We start from the raw sequence: 14536 nt of genomic DNA, 5'->3' as shown, positions 1-14536 counted from the left end.
CTCCCGTATGTTTAGCTGCGACCCTCGATTACTGCGGGTAGTGAAAAAATTCAGCGTTATTTCTAGCTAGCTGAAATGCCCATTCCTGCCCTACACAGTGCCTCGAGTTACGCGAGGCGAGCTGATGACGCCACGGGCTAGAAATCAGAGTCCTGCGCGAAGCATACGTGCGTCGAGACACGCCGTACTTTGCAGCGTGTCGTAAGGTACACTGTATCTTAATTGTGAAAAATTACCACTCAAAAAGTTTTTTTCCTTGTCATGCGACAGTTAAAGAGAACCCTGATATTTCCCGAAGCGCATATCAATACCAGTAAAATCTGTGTGAGGCTTTTCAGCAGATACTTAGATCGATGTACTTCATTCTTGTCTGGGTTCTCGGCGCACTCGAGCCAATGGTGGTACAGCTCTACCACTCAGCCTTGTACCACTCAGCGTAAGTTTAATACTTTCCGTAAAACGTAAGATCGTTGTGCCTGATTCGTTTGGGAGGTGTTGAACAGGGCTTAGTCCGTTCATTCAGGCTCTTAACGAGTGAAGAGAACCGGACCCTCCCTTTTGTCACATTGACTGCAGTCGTTGGTTGAGAAGCAGTAAGTGAATAATTGTGACAAGCTGATTCGAGCATTTTACTTTTATCACGTCTCCAGAAATTCATCTTTGATTGAACTGTGTTAGCGCAATTTTTTTTTTAACTTGATGCCTTGCATATGATGTATATGTCGTGCAGCGCATGAGTTTATGTTATATTCTGTTCACTGTATCTACATGTTCCATGTCAAAAGAAGTGTTAACAAGGGCACATCAATCTAAAAAATGGTTTGCACCTGTCTGAGTGGATCATTTAATAGGTACATACCTCCAAATTTGTGAGATTTTTGGAATGATTTGACTTAAGGCTCTGATATTATATTCTGTGCCATGTGACAACAAGTGTGCTTGTCCGTGTCAATGTCCATCCTATGAACAGAGAAAAATGTCTTAGTCTCTCAAAGTTATCTGTGCAGTGCAGAAGTTTGTGGACCTTCAATGCATGTAGGTAATGTTAAATGCTCAGGTCAAATGAACATGTGTCACTTGTGTAAATAAGGCATGGAAAAGGCAGTTTCATGTATAAAACAGTTCTTTTGAGACAGAACCCAAATGCTTAACTCAAATCACAAGATATTAAAGTAATATACAAAACATAAGCAGACCATGGCAGTGCCACAATGCACTAGCCATACTCCAACATTGTTTCTCTATTTATAGCTCACATTAACCTGAATTGATTCACATAAATGCTTGCTGGTGTGTATAGCTGGAGGTGTACCAGTCTGACTCAGACTTCTGACACATTTCATTGATATCTGATAGCAATAAGTGGACCAATTCAGCTCTTGCTGTTGATCTCCAGCAGCTATAAAATGTAATTAGTTGTTGTGAAATATCAGTGGACCAGACAGGTCCCATTAATTGTTTCAAAAATAAGTTTATTTGTGTCATTCACCCAAAATTCCTGTCCCAGTGGCTCCATTGTTTACAGCACCTGCCTTCTGATTTCCCACCCCTGGTGTAGTGAGTTACCTACAGAGTTGTTTCAGGTACTGCTGTTTGTCCCTGACAGCAAGACCTAAGGCTAGTAGCTAGCAGCAGCATCCTTAAAGGTCAGATTATGGCAGAGGACAGGACAGACTGTGCAGAGTGTCACAGCAAGTTAAAAGGAATGTTACATGTTTAAGATTCCAAAGCAAACATCAGATAAGATAACATAATCTCTCTTATAACTAGTTATATACTTTTTAAGTGGAAAAGACTGCTTTAGACAGCACAATTCTCCATTTAGCTTGTATGCTCCTCATTGTGTTATGGTTTGATTGCATCATCATACCTGGTACAACATTGATTGAGAGCCAACTGATGGTGATGGGTTTCATATGGATGTTGCACTCATGAATGCCCCTGACATCATATTTTACTGACCTGGAGCAGCACATGGCTAATGGAATGGGAGAATTTGAATGGCATTATTATCATGTCATGAATGTCAACATTCTGAAATGTTGTGTGATATATCTTCCCCATTTTTGTGGGCATGTAGCTCAGGAACTGGAGGAACTTAGGTCTTAAGAAGGGCAGGATTGTGAACAGCCCCTAAAGGTGTTCAAGGCAGCTAGCTCAATTCAAAACCTTTACAAATGTGGAAGACTCTCCTTAAATTTTTGCCATGAAATTCTGTTGTTTACCTGGAATTGCACAATGGGATGGTAGGGATCAAGGCTCACACAAGACCTGCTCTGTGTTAGCTCAGATCACAGAAATCCATCCATCCATAAGGTTTGGATCAAATCTTTAAAATCTTGTTGAGACCAGGTTTCTCAGAGTTTCAAAGCCAGAACCAATGTTCCGACCTTGGTGGAGAGGTGCAAAAGGCCACAACCTTGCAGCCACACTCAGCATGCAGGATATAAAAACTTGCTGTTAAATAGACAGTATGTGTCTGTCTGAGCCCATCATCAGAACTCTTCAGCTTACACATTGTAATGAGCAGCACTAAAACATATTTTGTCCACTGTTGACAAAGCTGCAAAACAATATGTGTTTATGCTCTCCAGCCTTATTTTCATAGCAAGACCACAGACTGTCTATTTTATGTTCATTACAATGAAGGCTAAACCATACCCTCTCAATGACGAAATCACCACCATTTCCCACTTTTTTTTTGCCGTGATGCGTGTCATGCCACCAAGACGTTTCTCGTCGCGTGCAGCGCCTGAGGGCGGGCATACGGCCGTGTGCCTGCTGGTATGCTTGCCTCACTTCCAGGACTGTTGCGACGTGAAGGCGCTCCCGACGGTCCCCACGCATCCCTCACGGATGTTGAAGGCATTTCCGAAGGTCCCTACGCGTCCCTCACGGGTGCTGAAGGCACTCCCGACGGTCCCCACGCGTTTCTCATGGATGTTGAAGGCATTTCCGAAGGTCCCTACGCGTCCCTCACGGGTGCTGAAGGCGCTCCCGACGGTCCCCACGCATCCCTCACGGATGTTGAAGGCATTTCCGAAGGTCCCTACGCGTCCCTCACGGGTGCTGAAGGCACTCCCGACGGTCTCCACGCGTCCCTCACGGATGTTGAAGGCACTCCCGACGGTCCCCACGCGTTTCTCATGGATGTGGAAGGCACTCCCGACGGTCCCCACGCGTCCCTCACGGATGTGGGCACATGCTGGCAGGATTTAGCATCGGCCATTACCGTGTTTGCGTTGAGTGGGCCTTCCAGAATTTAGCTGGCATAGTCACATCTTTCATTTTCTTGCTGTGGGCAGTGGGCTGCTGTTATTGTGGACTTAAGAATGCCTATTCATGTACCAGTGCCTGGGTGGTGCTGGCCCTCCAGTGATGTTTACGTTGTCGTGCTCCTCCGCACAGCAGCCATGAGCGCGCCGGCAGGACAGCGAAAGACGCCCAATGAGTTCCTGAAGCAGGTCATCGGCCGACCAGTGGTCGTCAAACTCAAAACGGCATCGACTACCGAGGTCAGTCGGTGGCGTCGTCATGCCGCAGTTGCGAGAATCAGAGTGATCGCTTTTCACACGGACAGCCCTCCGTCCGGGGGCCCGTTCTTCATTGGCCAGTGGGAACCCATTAGCTACTTTGGAGGGAGCCCCTTCCTTACCTATGACGTCACGGCCCAAGCCCAGTTCTTACTCGGCCGAGAGGCGAAGTAGGTGCATGCGTTTACCGAGTAAGTCGTCGATGTCGACATGGCAGCGCCTAGCAACGGTCGATGCTCTGATAACGGTCTTGTGCGTCCGGCAACTAGACAGACCTCGATCCCATGTGGATATTGCAATCGATGATTGTCATTTGGTGCGGATCACTTCCCATGTACTATTATTCGAATGACATTCAACGGCGCGATTCTTGCGCGCTGCATGCTCCCATTGTTGAATCAGCCGATTCTGCTCGCGCCCAATTTGTTATTAGAGGCGTTCTTCATTGGCGTGTATCTGTGACGCCTCCACAACGGGCGGAGCTTGGGTCGTAAACCAATGAGAAACAGGGCTCCGGGGTCCCACGTACACATACTGTGAGGCATTTGTCCATCGCTCGTCAGGGAGCCGCAAGTGAGGTAAGATTAACCATGGCGTCTCTTTTCGTTCACGCAAGAAATGTGTTCCAGATGTAACCGCGCACGTCGGCGAATTCGTGCTTGTAGCAATGACTCGCCACTAGCATTCCACTACCAACCACAAAGACCTCACGCGCCTACTGCACCTGATGACCGCACTATACCCCGCTGCTGCCGCCACCCTCCGAGCAGGCGCCTGACGCCCGTCGGCGTTCTTGCCCGCAGGCGTGCTGGCCTGCCTGGACGGCTACATGAACATCGCGCTCGAACAGACCGAGGAGTACAACAACGGCCAGCTCAAGAACAAGTACGGCGACGCCTTCATCCGCGGCAACAACGTGCTCTACATCAGCACGCAGAAGCGACGCTGAGCTCCGCGGCTACCCTCATCCCCCCATCATGGACACGCAACTGGCGGAGCGCGACGACGGCGTGGCTCCAGACGCGCCGACATCCGCCGCGTGGCGCGGTGTTCGCTCTCGGGCGCATCCTGCCCCCCGGACGTGCCGTTCCGAACGCGCGATGGCCGGCGCGCTGCCGCAGCCCCTCACACACACACACGCGAGTCCTGTTTTGTCCACTATATTTTGTATCAATAAAAAATAAAGGCCGGTGCTGAACAGTGCAGGCGGGACTCGGACTCGCACGCACTCACACAGAGATGGAACGCAATGGAACGGGCAACAACGCGCAGCGCCGAAAACTTTGTGACTGGCCGCGGGAGCCGACCCAGAAGCGGAGACACGAACACACCAGGCCCACCCCGGCCCCAACATGTATCACAAGCGGCTCGAGAGGCGCGCGGAATCTCTGCAGGCTGGCTGACAGTCCGCCGCTCAAAGCTCGGTCTTCTTGGCCTTGCCGGTCCTGTCGTAGCCCTTGAGCTCGTTGGTGGCGTGCTTGGCCAGGTACTTGACGAAGTCGTCGATCTCCCTGCCGCCCTGCGGACGCCAAGGACGCATCCAGTTAGTTGCACGCCTCGAAAGCGATGGAATATCTCAATACATAGCCAGGGCGCTGTCGCGCAGGGCGCACTCGTGCCATCCGGACGATAGGTGGCGTTGTTCGGGATCAGTCTGCAGTCCATCTCAGGGCTGCAGTCAGTCGCTGGTTTTCGAGGAGACGAACACCACACCCGGCAAAATCTGAACGCGCTCAGGCCCTGGTCTTTTCCATCTTAAAACGCCACTACCCTTTCGTAGTCCCGCGGGTACTGCAGCCGCCAACCGCAAGCGAGGATATATTACTCGATACCAAGATCCCAGGACCTGGCTTTGTAATAACCCTACACAGTTGCTGACCAACGATAGGGGGCCAAGCATGCCAAGACTAACACCACAAAAAAACACGACAAACGGTCGCAAGACTTAAGCTGCACGTACACAATTTGGCATGCACGGGTAAACCCCGAGATATGCCGATAATGGCAGCACCCGAACGAAGAACACATCAGACCAGTGGTTACCCACAGACCGACTTGAATACTCTGCAAAGTCGAGGCTCGTCCTTCTTAAAACCGCGGCAAACACCAAACACGTGCCACGCTTTACTTCGAGGAGCTGCCAGACGTAAACCCAGAGCGGTACGCTAAAAAATGTCCAGCGCTTAAAGCCCCAGCTCCGAGCCCACCCCAGTCTCGGTGGCGGCGCGGCCTCGGCGTCCGTCGCACACCCACCTCGTATTTCTTCGGGCTACTCTTGCTGTCCTTGGGTGCGAAGTACAGCGTGGGGAAGCCGCGCACGTCATAGGTGGACGGCACGTCGTTGGCCGTGGCGTCCATCTTGACGATGGCGATCTCCGGCTCGTCCTTCAACTGCGGGTCAGGTCAGAGTAAGGTCAGTCAGGCCAGGCGATGGGGGGGGGGACACGGCCAGGCAAATGGCAGGGGGAGGGGGGGGGGGGGGCACAGCGGGCGTCACAGACGCCGCAGGCGGGGTCCAGCTGGTATCAGTGACGGGATTTCGAGACTGAGTAGATCGCCGGCGAAGATCACCCTGGTGATCTTCGCAATAGAGGAGTCGGAACCAGCATAGCGGGCACGATCTGCGCAGACTGCATCACCGCACAACCACCGCGCAGCTCCAACCGAGGGACGTCAACACTCGCTAGAGGGATTCACAACGCACACCGCGCAGCCCTCGCTCATGTGCAGCGACGGCATGATCCTCCTTGGTATACAGCAGCCACGGCCGAGAATCGAACCCGGGTCTCACGTGCACGGTGTTCACAAACACCGACCTGACCCAGCCCGGCAGTCCGCCGCGACCGGTGGCGGCGGCCGTCAGCCCACCTTCTCCGCCAGCTCGTCGTAGACGGGCGCCAGCTTCTTGCAGTGGCCGCACCAGGGCGCGTAAAACTCAATCAGCGTGTCTTTGTCGTTGTTGACGACGACGTCGTCGAAGTTCTTGGCCACGGCCACCGTCACGACGCCGCCGCCGCTGTTGTCCGGCACCGGCTCCGACTTCAGGAATGGCGTGAGCGTGCCCTCCTGTCGCGGCACGTGCCAGCTCGGCGTCAAACGAGAGCCCACGGAGCTCGCCACGGTCTAGAGCTGGTCAGACCGACATGAAAAGGTTCATCGCAGTTGACACAAGCCACTGGCATCAACTGTCGCTGCTGCCGCGGATGGCTACCATAACCCCTGATGCCATCCGCCTGATGACGGCGGATGGCCGCCGAGTGCGGTGTTGGACGGCCGCGACAGAACCAGACGTTACGTTATTCAGGCAGTTGGCACTGGCAATATACTGGCAAACCGTACGGCGTTACATTAACACAAATGCAAGTGCCTGACAGAAACCGAGACAGGTCGTCCCCACATCTCCAACGCTGTTTCAATGCACCGACCCGCCCAAAGCTCCCCGCCACCGCAGCACCAGTGCCCCCAGCTACCTGGAACGCCTCGACGAACTTCTGCAGCGCCTCCATGCTGAACTCCTCCTCCATGACGAACTTCTTGTTCTCGGCGTCGCGCGCGCAGATCACCGGCTTCTCGCCGCTGACGAAGCCGCGGTTGTACTCCTCCAGCTCGTGCTGGAAGTCGTTGTGCTGCGACACGGCGAACGTCAGGCCCTGGCCCACGAACGCCTTGGCCACCTTCATGACGCGGTTGCGCCAGTAGTTGGTGCCTGCCGGAGGGGTCACCAGGGCGTCAGCGGCGCTGCGGGGCCGGCAGTCGCGCGCCCGGCACGACTGCGACGGACCATACGCCCACGCGTGAGCAGGGCGCACGCGGCCAACTACGATAACACAATGCGACGCACGACACGCCACGTGCTGTACGGCAGGCAAAGTACGAAGTACTCGAGCATGTGCTAACCATGAACCTCCTTTACAGGCCGGCTATTCATCAGTCCCAAGCGCACCAGAGCCCCCAGCCCTCCCCTCGCGCCGCGTCTAGGCGGTGTCTACGCCGCTGCCGTCCGGACGCTCCCGTATCAGATGCTGCTCAGTCATGCCGCGTCAGCACCGGCAACACCAAACACGGGTGCCAGTCAGCGGCCGGATGCCGCACCGGAAGCGGCCCACTTCCGGTGCGGCCAGCCCTGCGACGGACCGAGCGGAGCAGAGCGGCTCGCGGCGGGCCCGCCTACCTTTAGGGTTTTTCACGTAGTCGACGTTGTAGTAGGCGATGATGAGCGGCGCCTTGAAGTCGGCGGCGTTTTCGGTGGTGCGGTGACCTGCCAGGCCGTGGCTGCGGCGGAGCGGGGACGGCAGCGGGTCAGACAGCCGGCCGGCGCGGCGTCATCGGCAGCCGGCGTCCCAGCCAGAACTTGTCTCACCAGTCTCGAACAAGCAAAGAGGCGGCGGAGGGGGCGAGAACTGCTTTGTGCAGCCAGCTGGGCATGATGTGGCGGGGAAATGGCGGGAATTCCAAAATGGCGTCTTTAATCACACTTACGCCCCACAAATGGACCAACACTAGGATAATAACACGAACCAACAGACGGAACGCAATCAGGTGAGGCCACGGCTCGGACGCGTGACGGCACAGGTGGTATCCTCGTCACAAAGCCAGCCGGCAACGGGTCAGCTGTGAAACGCGACTGCTGTCGCGGCAGGCACGCAAGTGGTTATAACGACCCACTCAATGTCAATGAACCCGCTTACGCAGCACGCGAGCACATGGGCGGCGGCGACGCGGTGCTTAGCCATCGAGGCAAGACTGCCAATGCAACATAGGACGTCGCCAATGAGCCTCGTCACCGCTCCTGTCCCGGGGAACACGGTTACAGTCCAGGAGCGCCGCATCGCCGCCGCCTTCGCTGATAACATCCAATGCCCACCGCATCGCGTGACTGGCGACGTCCACAAACAGCGGGCGGCCGACGTCACCCGAGCTTCACAACAGGGCGTGGCGCACCCGACGGCACGCCCGCCGCTGCTGCCCTCCCCCGCCACGCCCACGTTGTCCCGTCCCAGAGAGCGACATCGCACACCAGCGTCCGGACTCACTAGTTGACCTTGATGAACTTCTCGATCTCGGCGCGGTCCGTCGAGTCCGTCTGCACACTGCTCTCCTCGAACGTGTTCTTCAGGTGCTTGGGCCGGAAGAGCACGATCACGTCCTCGCCGTACTGCTTCAGCAGGGACGCCTCGCTCGTGTGGCCGAACCGCACCTTCTCACGCAGCTTGTCGGACACCTGGCGCGCCGGCAGCGGGCGTTAACGTCGCCGGGTCCGCACGGCGCGCTCACCCGCTAGCAACGGCGAGTAAGGCGAACAATGGGTCGCCAAGATCAGCTGCGGGGTGGCGATGCAGCGCAGCGGACGCGACGCTGATGATTTCAGCTTTAGGGCGCGCTGACTACGGCTATATGGCGCCCATAGTTCAGTGGATGCAAGACATGTTGGACCAATGCAGTCTGAAACGCATGCCTGCTTCTGAGCGCTGGCAGACCATCTGTAGCACGCAAGCATGAGCCCGGGCATACAGCGTTGGCCGATTCGACGAGCACGAGCTCTCCGGAGCACCCTCCCTTATGCCGGCGACACATTACGTGACACGAACCTTTTCAAAGACCGACTTGAGGTCGCCGCCTTCCTTCAGGAAACCTATCACACCAACTTCATCCTTGGCCAGGAACTTCTCGATGTTATCTGCCGTCAGCTCTTGAGAGGCAGGGCCGACCTGGGCCTGCATGTACTTGACGATACCATCTGAAAGGAAAGAGAAGCTCAATTAGCCATCAACAATCTCCAAACTAATGATCATGCACCAAGACCTGGGCCAACCCTGGCAGCTGGCATTTTCACACAACAGCTGTCTTGACAGGCAGTCTGTGTCATCCCATGAACAATTCCACAAGTTGTAACAATCCTCAGTGTGGCAACAGGCATCAAGCAGCAAAGCTCACAGTGATGCTGGGCAGGACATGTGCCTCCAGCAAAAAAATGAGAAGTGACAAGGCACCTCCTGAAACGCCTGGTCTAGCTGGTGCCAGTAGTTTGGTTTTGAAAGGTGTGTTGACCATGGGGGGGTCATTTTATGCTATGTTGACACAGATGGCAATTTTATGATCCCATGCATCCATCTACAGAGAGAGGACAGAGAGATGGCTGGCCAGAATATTCCAGCATCATTAAACATTTTGTCATTTTTGAATGAGTGATCCAGATCTTCAAAAGGCATTCAAGCAACATTCTCAAGTGCTTTGGCTATCACATGCTCCCAACATGGACTGCGCCAATGATGAACAAAAGCCATGCCCCCAACTTTTAAGAAATGCAATATTACACCCAGTCACCTATGGTGCCATGGGCAGAAGATGCTTCAAAACACTGAATCTCCCCCAACACACACACATTTGCTCTGTGACAGCACTGGCTACCATTTAGCACAGGAGGTATAGCATCCTGCCAGCCTGTATCTACATGACCGGTTATGCGATTTGCAAACTGGCTCAATCCATACATTTACAGCACATAAATACATAAGACTGATGATGCATACCAAATAATAATAATAATGCATCAGCTGATGACAAATTATACATACACTGATAACAAATGATACAGATACTCATGACATGATATAAATATTGCTGGTACACAATATAAAGATTGATGATATGTGATACAGACAATGCATCTAGATAATCTGAATCACACTTACTGTATTCTCTTGGCCCATTGTACTCCTGTGAGAACTCTCCATTCTTGAAGATCTTCACTGTTGGGTAGCCTCGGACACCAAACTTATTACAAGTCTCCTTGCCACCTTCTGTGCAATCAACCTGAAATGTTCAATGATTTGGTGGCATCCTGACAAAACAATAGCTCAAAGGCAATGCTCTGGAAGCAAGCCATTGGTCAATCCATGAAGCTTTTGAGGGCCATTAGCTCCAGCATAAACAAATCCTAAGACCAGCCAGTCATTTGTGAAGAACAACACACTTCTTATGCAATATGCACAAACACAAAGCAAAATGCAAATTTTACCTGACTATCCATTGAGTCATGAGGGGTACCAGAGCCCAGAAGTGTGAAACATCACAACCAATTTCTGGTCTGATGCTGTTCAAATCACTTTCCACTCAGTCACAGCTTCAAGAAAAATGAATTGGAGCAACCCGCTCATACCTACCTTGGCAAGTGCCACTGGTGGCTCATTTGTCAGGAGAATTGGCAGCTGCCTGCTCAAACTCGGGCTTAAGTTTCTTGCAATGCCCGGCACCTGAAACTGCAAGGTGAACATTATGACACTTAAGAATGCAGGACTAGGGCTATCTGAACTCAATATACTGATGCTGGCGTGAGGCTGCTTTTTCAACTACTCAAGCTTTGGTGGCCAGAATTCCCTGTCCCAGTGGATAGAACCAATTTTCTGTAATATGTGGCAAGGAATAACATCCAGCAAGTTCTGGCACACCAAAACAAAAGTAGTTAAAAACATTCTTACACAGTGCATGACTGTGTTCAGATAGATTAACCAGTGTTATATGCACAAAATTATTGTCAGTTCCTTCTCCAGCTTTCATCATGTGTTAGCCAGTTCTAATAGACCTCTCAGTGTTGGACATACAACTATATATACATCAACACCCTTAGGAGTTTCCAGCAGCTCTGGGTGTTTAACCAACCATCATGCAGTACACAGACAAGAGACTGCAAGTAATAAAATGGTAAAAACATTACAAGGGCTTCCTATAATCACCACATTATGTCAGGAATACATGCCCTGTTCCATGCTGTTGTGGGTTATGTCCCTATCTTCAAATCTCAGGACAGAGCATTCAAAACACAGAGCTGCAAAAATATTTGTAAGCTGTTATGCAAGTGACTATATACCAAACACCCTCAACTTTACCTACAGGCAATGTAACACTTGATGATGGGTGGAGGGATATAGGCTAAACCATCATGAACTGTAACACCAGCTAAACAATGGTCCAAACAGTTGTTCTATCACACCCAGAACATAAGTCTTGTGGCAAATGCTAAGCACAGCACATTTAAGTCATATTACACACACCAAAAGCCAGGTAGCAAAAATTATAATCAAATGCACACCAGAATTGATGTGAAGGAGACCTCCAGAATAAAATCAATTGCTAAAAATCACATCTTCAGACCACCTTTGTTCTGCTTATCAGGACATCTATTCTATCAAAGCATCCCACATTCATTTTTCACCAGGATAGTGCAGCAGGGGGGGGGGGGGGGGGTAGGGAGTCAGATTCCTCCACCTGTGCAAAAGTATATTTTTGTCCTCCCAAACTTTTTGGGAGGCTCCTATTTCACAAGCTAAGGGCATTTTAGCCTCCTGTAGACTACCTATATTCGGACCAAGGAGGCCCTCATAATTGAGCAAGAGGCTAACAAATCAGGCAAAAAAGACCATCTCCTATATCACAAGGCACATATTTGGGGCTATAATGCCACCTTTATGAAAAAAAGTAGCCCATGCTCTAGATTAGTAGGCCCCATGGCATGCTGAGAGGCCATTTTGCTGGCTCAAAGGCTATATTGCAAACTACAGAGTTCCTGTTCTGAGTTTAGAGGCATCTTCTATATTCAGGAGGCCTATTTCTTGAAGAGAAGTGGGGAACAGGACACCCATTTTATGCATTAGATGTCTGCAGTTCCAGATCAAAATGCCCTGTTTCTGGATAACAATGTCCCTTGACTAGGTTTCAAGGCCTCTTCATGCATCAGAAGCATCTTGACCCAAATAAGGAGGCCCATCTATGAATCAGTTTTCCTTACAGGAGTCCCTGTTTTAGGAAAGCAAGATGTTTTCCAAGAGTCAGGACCCTCTCTGGATATTTTTTGTTTCTTTCTAGGATGTATGCAATAATATGATGGAGAGGCATGTGCCTTCAAAGCCTCTCTTCTTGAATATGGCACTGCCCAGGAAGCCCCCAGGGGCCCCATTTTATGCAGGAGGTCCCTTGAAAAATCCTGCCCCCACCAACCAAATTCAAAATCTGTGGTGCCACACCTGTCTTCACACATACTCCCTCTCCTCAGGCATACTCAACTCAACATTGCACCATTGCGCTACATGAAACAAAACTTCTCATAAGATATCAATAAGGTTTTAAAGAAATGATGACCAAGGTAACTTATGCCAAATGAATCCCTTCAAAACCAGGTATCTCTAACCCTTTGAATCATGGCAAAACTACTCATCACCACTGGCAGATACTGCACGTGATAACCGTTATCAGCATTAAGCATATCTGTAGGCAGGCCTTACCCACCCCTCTGCTTCAGTACAAGCCCTCCTTGACACTTGGACACATGCTTTGCATGGACAAGTGCCTTGCTGCAATAACCCAGCCTAGTAATGTACCACGACCATTCTTTCATACACAATGGTCATGGAAATACGCAAAAGCTGGTGTACTTACCAAGGAGCATAGAACATGACCAGGATGGTGCCATGCTCAGCAATGACGCTGTCAAAGTCGCCGTCCACGAGCTCCAGCACAGAATCGGCCAGCGTATAACCCACCAAAATCGACAACAGTAAATATTTCAGCATCGTTGATCTCGAGAGCAGATACAATTAGTACACTATAGTCTTCAAATGCGGGCCAACCGTATCAGTCAACGATGCCCACGGTACCGACAATGACGGCCGGCCGGCTCCAGGACACAAACGACAAATACGGCGCACCATCGCTCTATGCCTGGCGCTTGCTGGTTCGTTGGCGATCGCTGATTGGTCAACGTGGCATCGGGATAGGCTCACCGGATTTGCGCGTGCTGTTCCGTAGCTCACCCACATATGTGATCCATAACACGATAGGAACGTGAGAGGATGTGGAGTAGGCCCAGCTGCATAAGATCAGCAGTGAAAAAAATATTGCCTGCTCCCTTCACATGAAAATAATTTTCCTAAGCGAGAAGTAGGTGCAACAAATATCATTGGTCCGTAAGACGGAACTGATTTGTATTGGGGGCAATGCCCTCCGGACAGCGGCAACACGTTCCAAAATCGGCTGGGAAGCTGGGCCGATACAGTTGACCTAACTTAATACCCGTCCCCCCTTCTGATTCTTCCGCAGAGTTTGGTCGCTTTAATTTGCGTCCTCGATATCAAACTAAAACACTTTCATCTTTGATTGGTTCTAACATTATTTTGCTGCATAATCATCTCTCATTTCGAGCCCATTGTAATATGAAGACATATTTTTGTGAAACGCCCAACACGCCGGGTGGCCGGCTAGATACCCTTCGCTCGGGTGGGAGGTCAATTTGACCACCTGAGATCTCAGGAACTGAGAAAGCTAGAGATACCAAATTCACAGGGTGTCTTGACCTGTACGTTAACTCACTTGGGTCAAAGTTTGAGCTCCTTAGGTCATGACCTTCAGGTCAGATAAGTCCAAACCAGGTCGAATTCCAGGCTGGTCTCCAAGGTGCCCCCAGAACCTAGGCAGCCGTTTCTAAGCAAAGGGTCACGAGCCCATTTGAGGTCAGAGACCTTGTTTGACCTTTTGAAGGTCATGGTGCCCAAGATAATACAAGACTGCTCCGAGTTTTGCATTTGAATAAGCGACAAAGATTACGCTAGGCAGTATATTCCTAAAACAAATGTCGACCCGGGTCATCTTAGGTCAATAGCCTGTCCTGACCTCTAAGAAGTCAACGGAAGATGCATAATGCAGTTTCTGCTGTCAATAAATTCGAAATGAGCACCAGAAACTATCCCATACAGCAAGCCCTAGGGTGATAAATCAGGTTGGTTTTGACCTTGGTCTGACCTTCGTACCTGACCTCAGTTCGGCGTAATTTACTCATTCAATATTTGTGGTGCCTAAAAGAGAATCTCAGAGATGTATAGTTTCGTCAAGCACTCTGTTATCTTATCAGACTGGACGATTTCCTAGAAATTGCCTTGGCTGAGGCCATGGCCTGACTTTGACCTGCCGTAGATCAGGGACTATCTAAGATATATCTAAACTTTTGATGTCAA

General features: G+C 51.1%; 2 pseudogenes; one reads left to right on the top strand and one right to left on the bottom strand.

Moving 5' to 3' along the window:
* Window positions 1–431: 431 nt before the first annotated feature.
* On the top strand, window positions 432–4725 carry LOC119106930 (U6 snRNA-associated Sm-like protein LSm6; annotated as a pseudogene).
* A 20-nt stretch (window positions 4726–4745) lies between these two features.
* On the bottom strand, window positions 4746–13206 carry LOC119106931 (protein disulfide-isomerase A3-like; annotated as a pseudogene).
* Window positions 13207–14536: the final 1330 nt, after the last annotated feature.

The sequence above is a fragment of the Pollicipes pollicipes genome, unplaced genomic scaffold, assembly GCF_011947565.3.
Source record: "Pollicipes pollicipes isolate AB1234 unplaced genomic scaffold, Ppol_2.1 Scaffold_6473;HRSCAF=7676_pilon_pilon_pilon, whole genome shotgun sequence".
Lineage (NCBI taxonomy): Eukaryota > Metazoa > Arthropoda > Thecostraca > Pollicipedomorpha > Pollicipedidae > Pollicipes > Pollicipes pollicipes.
The sequence above is the reverse complement of the archived record's forward strand: the minus strand, read 5'-3'. Positions and strand labels throughout refer to the sequence as shown.